The sequence below is a fragment of the Anser anser genome (genome assembly GCF_964211835.1).
Source record: "Anser anser genome assembly, chromosome: 4".
Classification (NCBI taxonomy): Eukaryota; Metazoa; Chordata; class Aves; order Anseriformes; family Anatidae; genus Anser; species Anser anser.
The window spans coordinates 3757925-3771061 of NC_139724.1; the positions used below are offsets into that span (position 1 = coordinate 3757925).

At 38.5% G+C, this 13137-nt stretch overlaps 1 protein-coding gene across 1 annotated transcript in view; it reads right to left on the bottom strand.

Moving 5' to 3' along the window:
• LOC310899068 (uncharacterized protein) overlaps nt 1-13137 on the bottom strand; it is a 256969-nt gene that overhangs the window by 25255 nt on the left and 218577 nt on the right. The window contains exons 7-8 of the mRNA XM_083835016.1: nt 4053-4141; nt 174-231 (exon numbers count right to left, since the gene is read on the bottom strand). The gene's annotated coding sequence lies outside the window, so the exon portion shown is untranslated. The remainder of the gene's footprint in view (nt 1-173; nt 232-4052; nt 4142-13137) is intronic.

The following is a 13137-nucleotide window of genomic DNA, read 5'->3' on the forward strand; positions in this document are numbered from 1 at the left end:
ATAGGAAGGAAAACTGGTTTACTAAAACAGCTTGGAAATAATGATGAAATAAAACACGTGTTTAAAATGATGCATATATTCCATGGCCAAAAACCAATGTGGAAAGAAGCCTTTTTAGAGGAGAAGTAGATTGTCTTCAGACTTTGCCATTCATGGATAATTTGCAGACTTACCTCTGCTCAGAGTTTATTTACGCAGTCCCAAATCTCTTCACAACTCTCCTATTATTGGCTGCAAAGGAAAAAGAAAAAAAAAAGCACAACATACTCTGTAATTTGGAAATTAATAGCCAGATCTTCCCCTCTCACATTCCTTTTTTTCTTTCTTCCCAGTATTCAGAGGCAACAAAGAGCAATAGCTCTTCAGAGCAATAGCAACAAAGCACAGCTTGTCACACTCCTGCAAAATCACAGAGTGATGGCAAGTGCCAGAGATACTGAAGGAGCTCAGCAGTAGAGGATGCCTGAGTGGGTGTTGACAGAAATACTTGTTAAGTGCAAATTTTCTGTGCTAGGGGTGTTAATGTATCAGATAACATGACCTAAGGTAGATAGTCTTGAACTGGGTCCCAAAAAATGAGGCTGAGCTTTTCTTTCTGGAAAACTCTTCCTATTGGACTTTCATAACTCCTGTCCCTTGCAACAACAGTTGCAAGAAAGACATTTTCAATAAAAAAAAAAAAAGGAAAAGAAAAAGAAAAAAAAAGTGGAAGGTCAATTTAAAAGGCAGAAAGTGCTTTCAGATGTTTTAAACTTTTGTTTCATTTTTTTTTCCATAGAAATGATTTTCAAAAAATAAAGACTTGAAGGATATGCCCTGCGCTTGACTTCCTGTGGGCTAGGAATGGGATAAATCATGTCTTTGCCTTGTAAAAGGTGATCTTTCCTCCCTCGCAGTGGTATCGGCATCTGCAGGTCTATATCCATAGGGAACAATTAATTTTTTCCCAAACAAGTTTGTTCATTAGAGTATCTGACTACCACTTTATTTATTTCCAATAGATGCTGCCCTCTTTTTGCAGCAGATGTTGAAACCGAAAATAAGTTCTTGAAAATATGCTGTTACGGTTTGGGAATGTCAGGCTGGAACCAGTAAGAAACCCAGGCTCTCCCTCTGGTACTAAGGGGCAAGTTTTAACTAGCTAATTGACAGCCTGGAGAAGGATGTATAACAAATATTTCCTTTGTATAAAACGTGAATTACACACTGACAACAAAAACAAGTAAAAGCCCATTCCCTCCACAGATGCTCAACTCTTAACTCTCCCCTTCTGCTAGCACCATGTCCCCTCACCTGTATTGCTCTTCTGGCCCAGCCAGGGACTCAACACCCAAAGAAAATATCAATTGGCAATGCCTTCTACTCTCTCTCTCTCTCACTTTTCTCTTCAAGAAATCACTTCTGACATTATTTCTCCACTATAAAAATCCTTTACGAAATATTTTCCTTCAAAATTCAGCTTTAGTAATTCCTGCCCTTTCACTGCTCCCACACCTGATACCTCTGGATGGCCAGGTGGATTGCCTGTACCATTAGGAGAGCAGGCACAGCAACCTCGCAGCTTCCCTCATCACGATGATGTTGAGCCAGTCCTCCAGGCAATTTAACAGCTTTCCCCGCGACAATAAACCACTTTATAGCACTCTTGCTCGATTCAAATTGACCTGCAGGGCACATTTCAGTAGCGGCTTAATTCACTTTCTCCCTTCCCTTGAGCTGAAAACAGTAGGGCATTAGCTGCTGTATAATGTGACGTCTATGTCTTTTCTCTCCTATTATCTAGAGTAAGTAAATCATAAAAACAGCAGTATAGTTGTGTGTTGATTTAAATGAAGAAATATGGTTCAATGTTAAAATAATTCCTTTAATTTATATATAGCAAAGCTTCATGCAACGTATTATTTCAATGACATCCCAAATCTAGATGTGCAAGCTTGAGAAATTATTTGATTAACTTCTGTATTGTAAAACATCTTTTCATGGCAAGTACTTAAGCCTGTAAGAGCTGCCAAGTTCAAGCCACTGTGGCTCATGCTATAAGTCTTTCTGCAGCCCTTTGGGCCACTCTGTAACAAAAGCTACCATTTTGCTGTCACTGTCACTTCACACATTCAGTCTCTAAAGCTCTGTTTGTTGTTTCATTCTGTTCTATGTCTCCCCTAGGAACTTCTTCATTTTAATATAAATAGAGAGCTTCATCATGCAGTGCCAAAGACTGTGGAAGGTACAACTCTCAATATTACCAAAGATGATGCATACAGATGGATTTGGCAGCAGGTTGCAAACAAAAGGTCTTCCTGAAAAGGGACAAACTTCCGAACCCAAACATATGGAAAGGAAGAGCATGGAATTATTAAAGGAAAGGGGAAATGAACACCTCCCTCTGCTAACCATTGGTTCAATCATTATTCACAAACTTCTCAGACAGCAAATAATTATGGCCTTTTACCATACATCACAAATATATCATAAAGTATGCATTTATTTTAAGTTTATTTTTAATAGGATTTTTCTTTTAACATTTTGAAACTAATTGTCTTTCTAATGATTTTTTTTTTTTTTTTAATCCGGTAATATTTCTAAGTAAAAAGTTTGTATTTGTTTTAGAAAAATGTGTTTCAGAAAAATGTTCTTTTTGGTTATTTTAATTGTTTCTAATGTTGTTTAAAACTTTGTATACTTTTAAATTTCCCCTTTTTATTCCTGACTATTTATACGATAATAGGATACATGATATAATAATATTAAATCAGGAGGAATAGGATAGGTCAGTATAATGGGATCAAGGATGCCCAGGCAGAAACATGAACCCTGATGTATTAGCTGTTAAGGAAACACAAGAGATAAAAATGTTTTCTAACATGTTTATAGCAAATAACAAGTAAGTAGTAGTTGTAGCTGTAGTAATAATAATAATGTGTCACAACCACTGCTTATAACTCCATAACACAGTAGCTGTGGTATCTTACATTCTGGTTACCTAATACTTAGTACCAGGATAACTTTTTTATATTTTTAGAAGAAAGTGACTCCTGTTTTTATGGTAATCAACAAAAGTGACACTTGACATGTTTCAGAAGAGATGAATAAAACCAGGGGTTATTTTAATTCTGCAGTTTTACGTCTCACATGCTGGTGTCTAATCCCAGGACCACTCACAGGCTGGATCTTATTCCATTTAGCAAGTGGTAACACAAAGGGATCAAATAAAATTCCGGTCTTGTACTTCCAGTAGTTTCTAATGGTGTATTCACATTTAAATCATCTTCTTGTCCATAACCCTTTGGCTTTCACCTCTTACTTGGACAATATAACTGCATCTATCAGATCCATATGGAAATGTTTGGAGGACCGTAACAGCTAATGCTTGCATATTTAATGTGGTCGTGCCACTTTGAAAGCTTACTGCATGACAGTTCTTAACATTTCTCTTTCCTTGTGTGCCCTCTGCAGTGAATAAACAGGTTGCTACATATGTTTACCACACTTTTCAAGTACTACGTGTGCACAAACATCCCAAGCCATTTGGAAATTGCTAATATCCAGTTACAAATTCACAAGTGGCAAATATGCAACCATGAAATTCAGTAGTTATAAAGCAGAACATTTGTACATTGTAAATTCCTGTACATTTCTTAGGTTGCATGATGGGGAGCAGCAGGTGACTTTATCCAGTTTTATGTGCACTTTTACCTTTCTCAAAAACCCCTCCTGCTCCCTTCCCTCCTACCAATGCTGCTGAAGTATGCTGCTTTACTCATTCACTTTAATGCTAAAACCCATCAAGCTGAAAAAATCATTTCAGAAAATTCAATAGGACCAAAGCCGATGCAGACTTTCATCTGGGTAGGTATATTTGTATGGTTATGTATGTGTTCACGTACGCAGATGAGAGTGAGCACAGACAGAAGATGGGAGTCACGTTACAGCTTTTAATGGGCGTATGGCTCTTACCCTTTCTGCCATCCAAGAAAATCACACACAAAGATCAGACCAGAGGCAGGCCTCCTGAACCTCAAAGCAGTACACCATCAGCCACAAAGACTTCTTACCCAGGGACCTTCCACCTGACGGACATGTCTGCAACATGGGCATTTCTGCTGCCACACTGTGTGGCTGGTGGTAAACATTGTGTGGAAATCTGTGGAATAAAACAAGCAAAAAATAAATGTATTTATTTTTGAAAGTCATGGAAGTGCCCCTAAATGCGTATAAGGGCTTTTACTATAGAAGTAACTTAATTGGTATATTAACCCTAAGTTCTCTTTCAAGTTCTCTTTGCTGTAGCTGCAAATTCCAGCTTTTTTTTTTTTTTTTTTTAACAAATAAGTAAATTAAATGTTAGAGGAGAGTTATTATAGGAGTGCATATTGGGTGAATGTATAGTCTTGCAAAATACACAAGCACAAAAAGGAAGAATGAGGCTACTCTCTAATGCATTTTTATACATTTCTAACATAGTGATCTGCTCCCAAATTACATTTAAAAGCTGTGTAATTTATATGCTAATTGCCTCTCAAATACATATCTTAGAAAATACTTGTTTGATACCTGTAAGACACCCTTTCCCAGGGCCTATAAGACATACAACTATTTGATGATTATTCTCAAATACATAGTATGCTACTTCATAAGTAGCCCAGTGCATGTTCAGCCACTCCACTCATGCAGTAAGGTACTATTGGTGAATAGAGGGATAGAGTCTACCTCATAATTATAAAAGACAGCCGTACAGTAAGACATAACTGAGGGTTGGTATTTAATCATCTTATACTATAATTGATTCCTCCTGATGAGGCAGAGCAGTGGAAACAAGCGTATTTACTCATAAGGCAAAGAATAGTGGAAAACTCTAGATAATGGTGGTCAAATTCTGCCTTCACACAAAGCATTGCAAATTAATTGGTGGCAGAACTTACTTCAGGAGTCTGTGAAAAGTCCTTTCTTATGAGGTTTTTGGCATATAAATAATATGCGGTACTTCAGTGCAAGAATAGTCGTGCAACTCATATCTTCACTCTATGTTTGGAGGTTTTCACCTCACCTGTGTCAAAACATCATAATCTTACAGCTGCTAATTGCAGCAGAGTGGCGCCCTGAGTTATTTTTGTGGTCAGCAAGAGATGGCATGTGACATTACATGTTATAGTAACTCTCAATGAGGCCTTTCTGTCATAAAGATTTTAATGCAGAAAGAAGAGGGGGTGGAATCTCCCAGCACCACTTTAATCTGTAAGCACAATTTTCTTAATCATTATGGTAAATTAAGATGATTTGATTATTTATCAGATTTATTACTTTAACACTAATGCACAGTGCTGTGAACACATTAACTTGCTAATCTTTTTTATGGCAGTTTGTCAAGATAAAGATTACGTTAGCTCAGATCCAAATATACTTGGGTTTTGCCCAAGCAGAAACTGCACGATCGATTGCACGAATTTAACGCGATGAGTCATTACCATCATATTAAAACCTACCTTTTTGTTTACATATTAGGTGATATCCTGAAACATATATTTAGTAACTGTCTTATTGCCATTGGCAAGAATTTTGCTGAGTAAGAACCTTGTAGGGACTCCAGATTTTGGCTTGCTCCACCTTTAAAACTTCTACAAACCAGATGTGTTCTGAGAATACAAACAACTGAATTTTTTAGAAGAGCATTTTCTAATCTCTATCAGTTTTTAACAGCCTACGAATAGGCACATGCTCTTTCAGCCGAGAATGTGTATCAGGTTTCCTGGAAATCACCCCACTAGGGCACGACTATAGCTCCAATATAAGCAGTGAAGCACTTAAAAAGGGGCTAATTAGCTATTTGCTGTACTTGACAGATAAAAGATGTATGCAAGCACAGAGAAAAGACTGCAAATATAGATATCCCTGATTATGTTATTGTCCAACATTTTAATTAATTTCTTAGGCCACCCTTGTGTAATGTAAAAAGGTTTTAAAAGTTATGATAGTAACAAGGCTGTGGTGTTTAACTAATCACCATCACTGCAGGGTGCTGGAAATTTTAGAGCACGTTTTATATGCTCAGTTCATTGGAGAATTACTTTTACTTCTACTGGCCTTAATTTTTCCTTTATTTGCAGAATGGCAATGAGAAAGGTGTGATTTGATTCAGCTAGAGTACTGCCCAGAAGCCACGGCGGATGTCATTTTGGCATGTAACTCATCCTCAGAGGAGACAGACTGGCTGGTAACTACAAATAGGGGCAGATAATAAAACCCTTAGGCTCCGTCTGCAACTCATTCGCTGGGTGAGGAAGTAATGCAGCTTCTCCAAGACTCATTTTAGCTACCTATAAAATTGGGGAATCGTACCTATCTGTGGCCTGTGAGTGCTGTGTGACTTTACTCCTTGCTACCCTCCCAGTTCTCTGAAAGCCTCAGATGAAATTTCCTAACATATTTTGCCCCTAATTTTAGCCATAGCAAAGTTGCGTATAACACAAGGCCAACCAAATAAATAAGTTAACCAAACCTTATGAAACAAAACCATTTTGGACGAGGATTGTGATTCCAGCAGAAAATGAAGGGTTCTTGCTAGCTTACTCATATGGTTTCACAGATTCACAATGACGTGCAGTCACCTCAGCTATAAATCATGTTGGCTTGTTTCTATCCATGTTTTGGAAAGGAAGGATTTGGCCCACATCACCTCAAAATAATGAGGTATTTAGTTAAGCAGACAGCTACCAACACAGTAAATAGCAGGACAAAAACCAGCAGTGTTTTAAGCTTTGTTAACAGCGAGGGGCCAGGTACATTAAAGTAGCAGACAATTTGTTTGATAAGCAATTGATATCTGACAGGCCAGTGACAGCCTTGCTGTCAGGAGATCACTGTTCCAGTCTCAGTATGTGACTTTAAAAACTTCACTAGGGGAAAAATTACAGTCAGGCAAGCGGCAGCAAGGCATAGCCTAAGGCGCTATCTGCCAATAACTAAGTCCTAGGGAAAACTGATTTGTGGCTTCTGATCACATGAACCTATAGCCTTCACTATTGACTAATTGTGGTTCATCTGGATGTAGATCTATCTTGGCTAACAAGAAAGCACTAGAGGTCTTCATTTAGCCATCGAGCTAAGTCTCTGGAGACATGTGTGCAGCTGTCTTTACCTTCTTACCAATCAACACATCAAAAGCTGCAGAATATATTTCCACTTTCAGAAATGCAAACTGCAAGTGAGATAAAGTTGCCAAAGTAGACTTGAAAAAGAGTGAATGATTATACTCTACTCCAAATACGAAAGATAAATCATTTATGACCGTGCAGAACTTTGCTATATATATAAATTTAGAACAGATACAAAGGAGTCAATTTATCTGCCGGACAGCCATATCATTTTAATGTAACTATAAAAGATTAAAACAATTTTAAGTGGTTGTTTTTTTTTTTTTTTTTTCCCCCTGCAAAAATCAAACAGGAGAGAGCAACAGCAGACCAGGTGAACGCATATTCTCTTGCACAAAATAACTATTGAATGATGTCAGTTTGATTTATTTCTGTGAGGATGGTATAGTTAAAAATAATATACTTGGTGCCCTGGAAATCAGCTGTCAATTACTATGTAAAGCATCACACCTAGTCCAAACAACAAGCTAAAATTGAGTAAACAAACAAAACAAATAAATAAATAAAATTTAAACACTATTAAAAAGTTATTTGAAGCTAAAGCTACAGAAGAGATGGAGTCAGCAAATTTGACTTAAATCGCTTTCTTGTCTTCTGCTCAGTTTAGCAATTCATTCAAAGAAAGGTAGTACTGGCAAGATACAGAACATCCCCAGTGAAGGAGTGGAGCTCCCTCATACTCCATCAATTCTATCAGAGTTTAAAAGTCCACAGCAATTTTAGGACTCAATTGTACTTCGACTTAAAGTCCAGATTTAGGTCACATTGGAACTAATAAGCAAACAATTTGCTTCAGTCCCAAATGAATAAGAATTTTGCGATGTCCATCAATCAAGGCAGGATCAGCCAGAGCTGGATCTGACTCACAACCTCATAGTATGAGGCATACCAAAACCACCACTGCCTTTTCTTGTTTGTACTGTTTCAGTAAGTCAGGAGAAAAGTTTTTCTTGCAAGACTTCTGTTTTCATCCAGTCCAGATGAACGTACAGGGAGACTCACAGCCCTTGCAGGATTTCAGTATCTCTGCACATCAGCTTGGATGCAGAGGGGAAATGGCAAGTGTTTTTGCCATTTAACATTTTGCTTTGTTAAAACGGGTTTGCAGCCTGGCACAGAAGAGCAAATTGAGCATGTAAAATGAAAAGCAATGTAAAGATTCCCTTAGAATGTCAATTCTGAAGCTAACTTTGTGCATTTTTACTTACATTAATGGACACCTGTTTCTGGATTGCCTATCTTGACCAAGATCAAAGAAACTAGAACTAGCTGAGCAGTCTGGGACTAAAAATATTAGCAGCAGAGAGAGAGAGAGAGAATTTAGATTTAAAGCCTGTTCTTCAGGGCAGACTGTTCTGTGCAAGTAAAGCAGAACAAGCTTGCAGGAGTGTTTTCAAAGTTTTTAGGGTTTAACAGAATAAATTTCTGCATCTGTCAAAGAGTACCTATTACTGCTTATTATTACTACTGATTTTGATCTATCACGAGATGCTTTTTTTTTTTTTAAAGTAATATAAATATCTCACGTATATCTCACATTTCTTTTTGTTGGACTTCCAGTGTGAAACTTTTGCCCAACAGACTTATGATAAATGACAAAAGGTTCTTACAGGCAGGACAAGTAGTTCAGCCTGTTCCCAAAGCTGCCACATCCTTCTGGTTACAAGACCCTCTTTTCACGTCGCTTATAGTGTTGCAAAATTAACTCCCAAAGATAACATTTTCCACACTGACATAGTTACTCTGGAAAGTATCTCAAGATCTTTCCTTTTGCCTTTGAAATACAGGAATGGCTCTGTACTCAAAGCAGGGATTGCTTGTTATTACTTTTTCAGAAAATGCTTTCGGTTGGCCAAATTGTAAAACATAGAGAGGGGAAAAAAATAACAAAAATCACACCTCAGTACAGGCTCGGTAAAAATAGCTTCCACTTCTAAGAGTTTTTACTAAGTGAAATCTCTGAAGATTTCACCTTACTGAACTCACCCCGACCTCCACAAAGGACAGGATGGATGCAAATCCAGCACAAGGGTGACTTGGAAGCATTTCTCTTGTTTTCTCTCCCATGTCTACTCCTCTCCAGGGCAGCTGCCAGGTCCAGTAGCTAAGAGCAGGGCATGGCCAGCACTTCCTATGCAGGTGGGGAGAAGCCACTCGAGCTGAAAGCCGATGTGATGGAAAGCTATGAGGAGGGAAACGTGGGGGTGGTGAAAATACATCCAGTGGGCATGCAAGTGGAGAGAAGAGAGGAAAGCTGATGAAGATTTCATAAAGAATGGGTTAGAGGAAGGGATGGATGAGTGCTAATAAGAAATTTGGAGCAAAATGTTTCATATTAGGAAACACTAGTTTATCAAGGCAGTCATTTTTTTTTTCTGCAGAAATGACATTTTTCCTATTATGTTTTATTCAGGAAAATGTTCTCACCTCCTGAATGGAAATTTTGGAAGAAGAAAAAGGCCAGAGGGAGAGCAGGGAAGGAGAAGAGAAAATTTATCCCAGAATAGCTCAGTGCTTCAGATGTTTGTCTAAGCTCCCTGAGACTCCACTCAAGAGCCTAATTCAGACTTGGACCTGAACCTCAGCCTTCCACTTTCCACAGAAATATCCTGACAGCCAGTGCACTGGTTACTTCAAGGAGACACTTTTTTCAAATGCTTCTACACAACAAGCTTCATTATAGGTAAATTACTAAAGCTTTAAAATTCATCGTTCTTTAATTAGAAAATGCCAATATACAAAATCCCTTCCTTAGCCCAATTCCTGCACCCCACATCCCGCACTGCCTTATCGTTCAGCTTTTAATACCGCATACATGCCTTGTTTTCTCAGGTCTCCCTCTCCCCATTCAGTGTGCAGGACAGAGCTGCTCTTGGGGATGGATCCAAGCTGCAAAGGCGAGAGCTGTAGTACCCTTACTTCACCCATCACCGAAGTTTTCAAGTATGCAGAAAAGGAAGCTGGCAATCACAGATGATAAGATGTGATCTTGTCTAGTCATCAGAGTGGTTCAGCACCTCACTAAAGAATTAAGATTCTTCTGAAATACACATCTCTGACAGAAAATGTTTCACAGGAGGTCACTACCTGAGCACCTGACCGCAGACCGAAGGTGCCGATCAGCAGAATGCACCGCACCTAGGTATGCTTTGGATGTTTTCAGTACGTACCACATTCTGAAGAAAAACAGTAAAAACAAGTTCTGGATGAGGAGGTATAGGACTCCTTTGACCCCAAACTGTCAAGCCTTAAGAAGAGGTTGTTTCCGTAAGCAGCAGCAGCAGCTGATGAGGGAACTGTTTGCTTACAAAGAAGAACACACAAAACAAGGAGACAAGTTATTGTGCTTTCTGATCTTTAGCCTTCTCAAGTTTCTTGGTACATGTATTGCAGACTGCATAGCTGCTCTGCGAACAAATTGCCTTTCTTCACATTTGGAATTTGAACTCACTTCTGAAACTACCTAAGCATAGAAACCAGGCTTTTGAAACAGAGTCTGTGGAAAGTGTTTTTCCTCCTACCTTTGCAGCAGTTTAAGAATTAGTTGGGTAATATGACACCTTTTCTACTCCCAAGAGTTGTAAATTTTTAAATTTCTAGGATAGTAATTTTCATAACAATGACAAATACATGCATATAATATGAACCAAAATAATTATTTTTAGATCTATTTACAGAACTTCAAAACTCAGAACGTAAAACCTATATAAGGAACATATAGAAATATATTAAGTACACTAAAATGTAAAGCCCAGCTAATTTCACCTTTTTAGAAGGAGATGCCACAATCTTGGTAAAGCTTTAGATTTCATCAAGGGAGTCTTAAGAAACAGAAAATGCAGCTGCAGGCTGACATATACAGATGTCAGCCCTTGGGAGAATACATGTGGCAAGGACTGGTGAGCTTCTAAAAATGGGATGCGGCTCTCTAGCTCCAGTGGGTCAGATCTCCTCCACCTTTTCCCAAAGAGTCTTTCAGATGCTGAAATGACCTGAAAATCACCTCAACCAAGGATACAGCAGCCACACACCTCATCAGTGGACACAAGTTACGAGGGACAGATGAGTACAGACGTTGCTAGAAATGGGAGCTTGGCATTCTGTCCCATTTCTCCTGAGCGTGTGTAGGAAGCCACATCAGCAAGACCTTCAGGACTTTCCCTTTTTACATTTTGAAGATGATTCAGGATCAGGCTTTGGTATCAGGCCCCACTGTTGCAACAACTAGGGCACACAAGGGGTTTTGAATTCAGCTGTATGCTCCCAATAACTCCTCCCCTCTCTTTTCTTTTGCTAACCCAAGAGCACAGCTGAACAACTCCTCCCAGAGGTATTACCTTATCTTTTTTTCCATTAATAAGGTGACTCCAACACTTTCAACACAGCAGACTAACCAAAACACAAGAATGATTACTCTAATATGTGCCATGATAGGTAAAACCTGGAGGTGTTACCTCATGTATTGTTCTAGAAAATGAGTGATCCCTACCAACAGTAACCCCAAACCGAAGCCCATTAGCAGGGATTGCCCTGAAGCTCTGTGGTAGGTCACTTCCCTCGCACCTGTGTGATCAGAGGAGCCAGAGGCCACTGGATCACCTTTCTCCATCTGCATCACACACTGCCACTGTTTCTCAGTCAGACGCAAGAAATCCAGAGCCTCGAGAAGAAAAAAAAAAAAAAAGTCCAATGCACAAATACTGCGTATTCGACCACTACTAATAACACTGTTCAGAATGCTCTACTGATTTAATGAGAACCACTGCTAAACGCTGCAATCAAAGAGATTAATTCACAGATCGGTACAAGTGTCCTCAAAATCAAACTCAGTATGTGTATGTCACCTACCTCATTCTTATGTGCTTTGCTCCTTTTTCCTTAACTGTGTTTACCAAGAAACATTTCGTTCCCCTGCAGGAACAGCTTTCCAATTATTTTCTGCCTCACAGATTAAGTACTATATAATAACAAAAAAGACACCACCTTGTTTGGTGAAGGAGACCTGTCTTACACTTTGCTAACATTATAGCCAGATTTCACGGTCATGGGAAAACAAAACACCCCAAATGGAGCGGTTATTAATTCAATAAATCCAGCTGCTCTCAGTGCTCTGGGCAAAAGGCAAAGTTAAAAGCAGCTGCTCATTGACGACATGTGCGACCTGACCAGGGGAAGGTAGCTGTTTTAGCACATCATCCACCACTTTGAAGGCTGACTGCACTCAATTTCTTAGACAATCTACACACCATTTTCAGTTCTGTACCTCCATAATTTATCACAACAATACCTCAAGCATACAGATGGGGGGGAGGGAAATGAAAGCAATTTACAGTATCAAGATGAAAGAAGCTGGTCGGCTCGAGAAGACCTACTATGTAAATCATATCCACAACTTGAAGGAATGTCGCCATAATATTCTGGAATTAATTTTTCCAGCATTCCTATATAGGTCACACAAAGGTAAATGTAGTTTCTTCCTCCCCCTACCACCATATCTGGAGTTGTTTATCAATATGTTAAAGAGGAAATTGATTCTACCTCCCCTTTTCTACATGGACAATAAGAACCTTATGTACAAAATCTTCTTATAAAATAACAACAATCAGGAAAGAATTAATGTTAAATCTATCTATGCATCTTCTCTTCCGATTTTGTAGGCACATTCTTAAAAACTTACTCTTCATAATACTCAAGATTAAGAAAGGAAAATAATCTTTTCTCACCGGTGGGCAAGATCAGACAGTATATCCCACTCAGACATATCTCACCAATCACAGCTAACTTTAAAAACAATAAAAAATGCAAGCAAAAATTATGTGTGGTCTTCATAAACATTTCTAATAAATTTAATATGGGATTTTTAAATTATTATTGTTAAGTTGACTTTAAACACAGACCTTTATTTTCAGGCAGCTTCCTAAATCATAATTGGTGAACACATCTGATTAATCAAAAGTGCATTCTCCAAAATGAAAATGCTAGTTTCACT